Below are 7,882 nucleotides of genomic sequence, written 5' to 3'. Positions count from 1 at the left end.
ATTTAATTCCAGATTTTATATAATTCCTTTTTATTAAAAGTTCTATGTTTTATAAACAAAATATTATATTATCTGGAGTATAAAAACATGTCATTTACAATTATTATTCTGTAAAATCGTAAGTTGAAGCAATGAATTTGATCACAAAATATGTTAATATAGAATAAAAATTAAGACTCCAGACTTTTAATAATATTCAAAATTGTAAAATAAAAATTTTAAATCTTAAAAAAGTTACTTAAATATAAAATATTAATGAAAGGGTAGATTTTATGAAAAGTTTGGTTAAAAGAAAAGAAAAGTTTATTTTGGTTAAAATAAAAATATATTATGAATTTTTTATGCAGAATATAATTTTACAATGATAAGCTCCAAAAAAGGTGGAGTGGAGAAAAGTCTAAGATTTCTCATATTATCAACATTACAAAGAATCCCGAGTTAGATACGAGAACCCACAGCGTTGAAGACTGCAATGGCTATGTCGGTGGAAGCTGAAACACAGCACCAACTCAATGTCATTTTTCTTCCATTTCCAGCACCTGGCCATATGATTCCCATGGTAGACAAAGCAAGGCTATTTGCCAAGCATGGTGTTAGTGTCACCATTATCACTACCCCTGCTAATGCTTTGACATTCCAAAAGGCTATAGACAATGACTTCAATTGTGGATACCAAATCAGAACTCGAGTGCTCCCATTCCCTGCAGCACAAGTTGGTCTCCCTGATGGGCTTGAAAATGTCACAGATGGCACTAGTCCAGAAATCTTTGATAATGTTATACTTGGAATATTAATGATCAAAGATCAAATCGAGCTTCTGTTTCAAGAACTACAACCAGATTCTCTTGTGACCGATATGATGCTTCCCTGGACAGTGTTGGGAAAAACGGGTAATTTTCCCACTAAAACAAAACTCTAACAGAGCTACCCGACAAATAATATTGAATAAATAAAGCGGAATAATAAAAGAGATAAAGAGGAAAGAACACACCCGAAAATTGTTAACGGAGTTCGGCCTGTTTAGCCTAATCTCCGAGCACAGCAAAAACAGCTCACTTTTATTACTATGAGAGAAGATATTACAAATTGGGATATTTAACAGTGAAGGAGAAGAGTTTAATTTATAACCCCCAAACCTCCTTCCCAAACAATGAACCCACCGATGTGGGACTTGGGATTAAGCCAAAATCAACAAATCTCCACCTTGGCTTAATTTCAAGTCTCACCTAAAACAAATCTTCTCAAAACATAACAAAAACAAACTTTACAGTGCTTCAAATTTGCGCCTCCGGACGCCAACTTCAAATGTGCAAGATATTAACCAAGTCTAAACAGTGTTCAAACTTGGTCCTTGTAACCACCTTGGTGAGCATATCTGCAGGATTCTCCGTAGTGTGAATCTTCTGGAGAACAATCTCCTCTTCTTCGAGAATCTCACGCACAAAGTGATAGCGAACATCAATGTGCTTCGTCCGTGCATGAAAGACTTGATTCTTTGCTAAATGAATAGCACTCTGACTGTCAGAATATAACTCAAGTTGTTTCTGACCAACTCCCAAGTCTTTAAGCAACCCATGAAGCCAAATTGCTTCCTTCACAGCCTCTGTAATCGCCATATACTCTGCCTCTGTCGTAGACAAAGCCACCGTAGACTGCAAGGTAGACTTCCAACTAACTGGCGCTTTTGCTAAAGTGAACAAATAACCAGTAGTAGACCGTCGCTTATCCAAATCACCTGCATAATCAGAATCACAATATCCAACTATGCATTGACCAAGTGATTTATCTTGCTCAAATGTCAATCCAACATCTAAGGTATTTTGGAGGTACCGTAGAATCCATCTCACAGCTTGCCAATGACCCTTGCCCGGATCATGCATGTACCTACTAACAACACTCACAGCCTGTGAAATATCTGGTCTTGTACACACCATTGCATACATCAAGCTTCCAACTGCATTTGCATATGGGACTTTCGCCATGTATTCTCGTTCTTCATTAGTCGTCGGAGATAAACAGCTACTCAATTTCAAATGAGGAGCAAGTGGGGTACTTACAGGTTTTGTATCTTCGTGTATACCAAAACGTTGTAGTACCTTCTGCAAATACTGCTTCTGTGACAGCCAAAGTTTTCCCCTCTCTCTGTCCCTGTTTATCTCCATGCCGAGAATCTTCTTGGCTTCCCCCAAATCCTTCATCTCGAACTCTTTACTCAACTGAGCCTTTAACCTGTCAATCTCAACTTGGCTCTTTGCTGCAATCAGCATATCATCAACATATAAGAGTAAGTAAATGTAGGAACCATCTTCAAGTCTGCGCAAATACACACAGTGATCATATTTGCTTCTCTTGTACTTCTGATCCTTCATGAACTTATCAAATCGTTTGTACCACTGTCTCGGAGATTGTTTCAGTCCATACAACGATTTGCTAAGTTTACAAACCCAATCTTCTTTACCATCAACCTTGTATCCTTCTGGTTGAGTCATATAGATTTCCTCCTCCAAATCACCGTGTAGGAACGCGGTCTTTACATCAAGTTGAGCAAGCTCCAAATTCAACTGTGCTACCAAGGCCAACAAAATTCGAATGGAGGAATGTTTAACAACTGGAGAAAATACCTCATTATAATCAATTCCCTCCCTCTGAGCAAAGCCTTTAGCAACCAACCTTGCCTTGTAGCGAACATCTTCTTTATTAGGAAATCCTTCTTTCTTTGCAAATACCCATTTGCACCCAATTGCCTTCTTACCTTTCGGTAATTGTGCCAGCTTCCACGTCTTGTTCTTCTTCAAAGACTGCATCTCCTCTTCCATCGCACCTGCCCAATTACCACTCTCTGAACTCAGAATGGCTTCTGGGTAAGTGGATGGAATGTCATCAACAACTGGAAGTGCATAGGCAACCATATCCATGAAACGAGCAGGCTTCTGAATATCTCGTCTCTGTCTTCTAACTGCAATTGGCGCTGATTGCTGTTGAGATTCTTGGGTAGGAACCTCTTCCTCATCTGACTCTTCTTCTACCATAGGAGAGTCACTTGTGGTATTTCGTGTTGGGATCACCACTGTCGGCTCAAACTCCACCTGCTTCCGGGCACACTCCACCTGTTGCGGAGTACTATCAGCTCCTTCTGGATTTACCTTCTTTAACATGGCAGATTCATCAAAGGTAACATCCCTGCTGATAATCGTCTTCTTTGCCTCTAGACACCACAAACGGTATCCCTTCACTCCAGGACTAAAGCCCATGAAAAGAGCTTTCTTTGCCCGTGGATCCAACTTTGATTCAATCACATGATAATATGCAATAGAACCAAAAACATGCAAAGAATCATAATCAGTTGCAGGTTTTCCAGACCATACCTCTAACGGGGTTTTGCCATCTATAGCAGATGATGGCAAACGATTGACGAGATGTTGAGCGTATGTCACAGCCTCAGCCCAAAACTCTCTGCCTAACTCAGCATTAGACAACATACAACGAACTTTCTCCACAAGTGTCTTGTTCATACGCTCCGAAACCCCATTCTGCTGTGGTGTTTTTCTAACAGTGAAGTGCCGAACTATGCCACAATCTTGGCATACCTTCAGGAACGGATCACTCTTGTATTCTCCTCCATTATCTGTTCGGAGAACCTTAATCTTCCTTCCTGTCTGGTTTTCAACTTGAGCTTTCCACTTAAGGAAAATTCCAAGCACATCATTTTTGTTCTTCATAGTAAACACCCAAACTCTCCTGGAAAAATCATCAACAAAAGTGACAAAATAATGCCTACCTCCGATTGACGGAGTCTTGGCAGGTCCCCACACATCTGAATGCACATAATCCAGAATACCCTTGGTATTGTGAATTGCAGTGCCAAACTTCACTCTTCGTTGTTTTCCCAGAACACAATGCTCACAAAATTCAAGTTTGCAAGCCTTCGTACCTTTCAACAATCCTTGCTTGGTAAGAATTTGCAAGGATTTCTCTCCAGCATGTCCCAACCTCATATGCCACAACTTCGTTGCCTCAGCATCCTTCTTAGTGCTAGAAGTTGTTGCCGCTACTGTCCCCACCACTGTACTACCTTGGTAGTAATACAAATTGTTCTTCCTCACGCCTTTCAACATCACCAGTGCTCCTGAAGTTGCTTTAAGAATTCCATCTCGCATCGTCACAACTAGGCCTTTAGATTCTAAAGCCCCCAATGAGATGAGATTCTTCTTCAACTTTGGCACGTACCGTACATCCCGCAAAATTCTGGTGGATCCATCGTGATTCCGCAACTTGATTGAACCTATCCCGACTGTCTTACATGGATTATCATTACCCATGTAAACAACCCCGCCATCGAGTTCTTGAAAATCAAAGAACCATTCCCGAATGGGACACATATGATAGGTACAACCTGAATCCAATATCCACTCATCTGGATGCAATGATGCTGAAAGCGAGACAATCAACACATCACTTTTGCTTTCTGCAACATTTGCATCTTGCAGAGCCTTCCCTTCTTGATCCGAATTTGCCATTACAGACTCACAATATAATATTCAATATTACAAATAATTTCAAACAACCCAAGGCGAACCTTCGGCTCTTGATACCACTTGTTGGGAAAAACGGGTAATTTTCCCACTAAAACAAAACTCTAACAGAGCTACCCGACAAATAATATTGAATAAATAAAGCGGAATAATAAAAGAGATAAAGAGGAAAGAACACACCCGAAAATTGTTAACGGAGTTCGGCCTGTTTAGCCTAATCTCCGAGCACAGCAAAAACAGCTCACTTTTATTACTATGAGAGAAGATATTACAAATTGGGATATTTAACAGTGAAGGAGAAGAGTTTAATTTATAACCCCCAAACCTCCTTCCCAAACAATGAACCCACCGATGTGGGACTTGGGATTAAGCCAAAATCAACAGACAGTAGAGTCTGCTGCGAAACTAGGCATTCCAAGGCTTTACTATTACTCCTCAAGCTACTTCTCCACCTGTGCCAAATATTCTATCCGGAAGTACAAGCCTCATAAGGGGTTGGTGTCTGATACTCACAGGTTTACCATTCCTGGTTTGCCTCACAACGTAGAGATGACTCCACTGCAGCTAGACGATGGGTTAAGAACCGAGTCTTCTGTCACTGAACTTTTCGATGCAGTGCATGAATCAGAGAGCAGAAGCTATGGAGCGCTGTGCAACAGTTTTCATGAAATTGAAGGTGATTATGAGCAACTTTATAAGAGCACTGTGGGGAAATCCTGGAGTGTAGGACCAGTATCAGCCTGGCTTTACAAGGATGATGAAAGAAAAATCAATAGAGGACACAAGGAAGACTTTGCACAAGAGTCGGAATGGCTCGATTGGCTTAACTCCAAGCAAAATGAGTCTGTGCTTTATGTAAGTTTTGGGAGCCTCGCCAGGCTCCCTCATTCTCAACTTGTTGAGCTTGCCCATGGTCTTGAACATTCTGGCCATAATTTCATCTGGGTCATAAGGAAAAAAAATGAAAGTGAGAACGGAGACAGTTTTCTAGGAGAGTTTGAGGAGAAGATGAAAGAAAGCAAGAAAGGATATATCATTTGGAACTGGGCACCACAGCTGCTGATATTGGACCATCCTGCCATTGGTGGCTTTTTGACTCACTGTGGTTGGAATTCCATTCTTGAAAGTGAGTGCTGGATTGCCAATGATTACATGGCCAATCTTTGGTGAGCAATTTTACAATGAGAAGTTGGTAGTTGATGTGTTGAAAATTGGAGTCCCAGTGGGAGCTAAAGAAAACAAATGGGCAACCACAGAGGAGGATGCAGGTGTGGGAAGGGAAGAAATTGCAAAGGCTGTGGTACATTTGATGGGAAAAGAAGAGAGCAGAGATATGAGGAGAAGAGCAAGAAAACTTAGTGATGCTGCCAAGAAGAGTATAGAGGAGGGTGGATCCTCTTACCGCAACTTGTTTCAGTTGTTAGATGAGCTCAAATCATTGAAGATAACTAGAGCACTTGACACACCATTCAAGTAGTGGATTCATCTTGGTGATTTAGGATGTGATGCTGTCTTTGAGTTTAATTAGATAAAATGAAACAACATTCAATCAAGTATGTTTTCCTTTCTGTTTGCTGTTATCTGAAAGTACAATGTCTCTGAGGAGCAGTTCTTGAGGTGAATTTTCTGTGCTGTGTGTTGAGTAGTGAATTGTAATAACTTAATAAGAAAAGGGTTTTACATCCATGAGTTTTACATGCTGTAAGTGCTGAATATTGTGTTATGACAAGTGTTTAGTGAGAATGGACTATTCATTATAAGTATTTAGTGAGAATGGACTCTTCATTATAAGTGAAGGATGCATGTTTGACAAACATGATCACCACCCACCATTGTAAGAGGAAGGAGTAAGAGAGACAAAGAAGTGTTGAATTTCATGCACACAAATGTATGTAGTCTTGTGTGTACCTTTTATTATGTCTTAAAATAGGAATTTATCTTAATTAATGATCACTTGAAGTATTTGATATATTTAAGAAATTTGAAGTACTTATTGAAAAATAAAATGACATGTTCATAAAAATTTTAAGAAGTTATAAGGGAACACTAGTATGTCTTCAATGAATTCAAAAAGTTTTATGAAGATGAAGGAGTAGATAGATAATTGATTATTGGTTATAAAGGAAGAACTAAAATGTGATAGAGATGACAAACTTCATGTTTGGGAAAGGAATGCCGAAAGATTTTTTGTCAAAGACTATTAATACAGAGATTCACCTGTGAATATATGTCCAATAAAAGTTGTTTGGAACATGACACCGTTGAAGCAGGAAGTGGAAGAAACCCTTCAATAAACCATGTTAAAAGATTTTGGTGTTTACTATGTTAAGTTCCCATATAAAATAGAACAAAGTTTGAAGAATCAAGTGTGAAATGCATCTTTATTGACTATATTTCTATGTCAAAGAACTCAACTCTTTAGAACTTGAAGATGAAGAATGTGATAAATATTTGAAATGTCATATTGGATGAGAAAAATAGTTTCAACCACTATTCTACCCCAAAATTCAACACTTGAAAATGGGAAATGTGTAAATGAGGAGTGCAATTATTGCATCAAGTTTTTCACACTCTTTAAGTCCTTCAAACTCAATTTTCTCATCTCGAACTCAACATCTCAATAAATAAAAAGTTTGAGTGACATATGCAAAGTACAAGTATAATTATTGCGTTATGAAACTAGAAAAAATTTGAAGACACAACTAAGAACTAACTTAGAGGAAAAATACTAGAAGAAATTGATGTAAGTGAAAAGAAAAAAAAATTGTTTTAAATTACATGAATAAAACTCAATTTAGTAAACCTAATTTTAAAAAATATTCAAAATATATCATCTAATAATAAACTAATTACATATTAAAAATAAATACCTAAATATTATTTTTTAAAATGTAAAAATAAAATTATTATTTTTAATCTAGGTGTACAATTGTAATCAGTTATATTAATAACTTAAGTTTCTAAATATATAAACAGTAAAAAACATAAAAATAAAAATCACAAGTGAAATTTAAAAAAAAAAATCACTTGGTGGCTATTTCTTTGTAAAAAAAACAAATTATTAATTAGGTGATGATTTCTCTAAGGTGAATTTTCTAACCAAAGACTTACCTAAATCTATGCATTATTAAAAAAAATTGTAAATTGGAAAAATAAATGGAATATTTTGGTGAAAAGTCAAGTATTGTCATTAATTAAGAAGGTTGGTTCATTTTTCATTATATTTTGATATTTTGAAAGCTTGTAGGGTCATTATTGAATGATAGGTTTGTGGTTTCTGGTTCAACCAACCACCACGTAATTATTGTTCTTTTAAATATTTAACCCTCCTCATTATTAAATATTATTAA

General features: G+C 37.5%; 1 pseudogene; it reads left to right on the top strand.

Moving 5' to 3' along the window:
• Positions 1-376: 376 nt before the first annotated feature.
• On the top strand, positions 377-6,295 carry LOC137824936 (soyasapogenol B glucuronide galactosyltransferase-like; annotated as a pseudogene).
• Positions 6,296-7,882: the final 1,587 nt, after the last annotated feature.

Source organism: Phaseolus vulgaris, chromosome 8, assembly GCF_000499845.2.
Source record: "Phaseolus vulgaris cultivar G19833 chromosome 8, P. vulgaris v2.0, whole genome shotgun sequence".
Lineage (NCBI taxonomy): Eukaryota > Viridiplantae > Streptophyta > Magnoliopsida > Fabales > Fabaceae > Phaseolus > Phaseolus vulgaris.
Note: the sequence above shows the minus strand (reverse complement) of the source record. Positions and strands in the feature narration are given on the sequence as shown.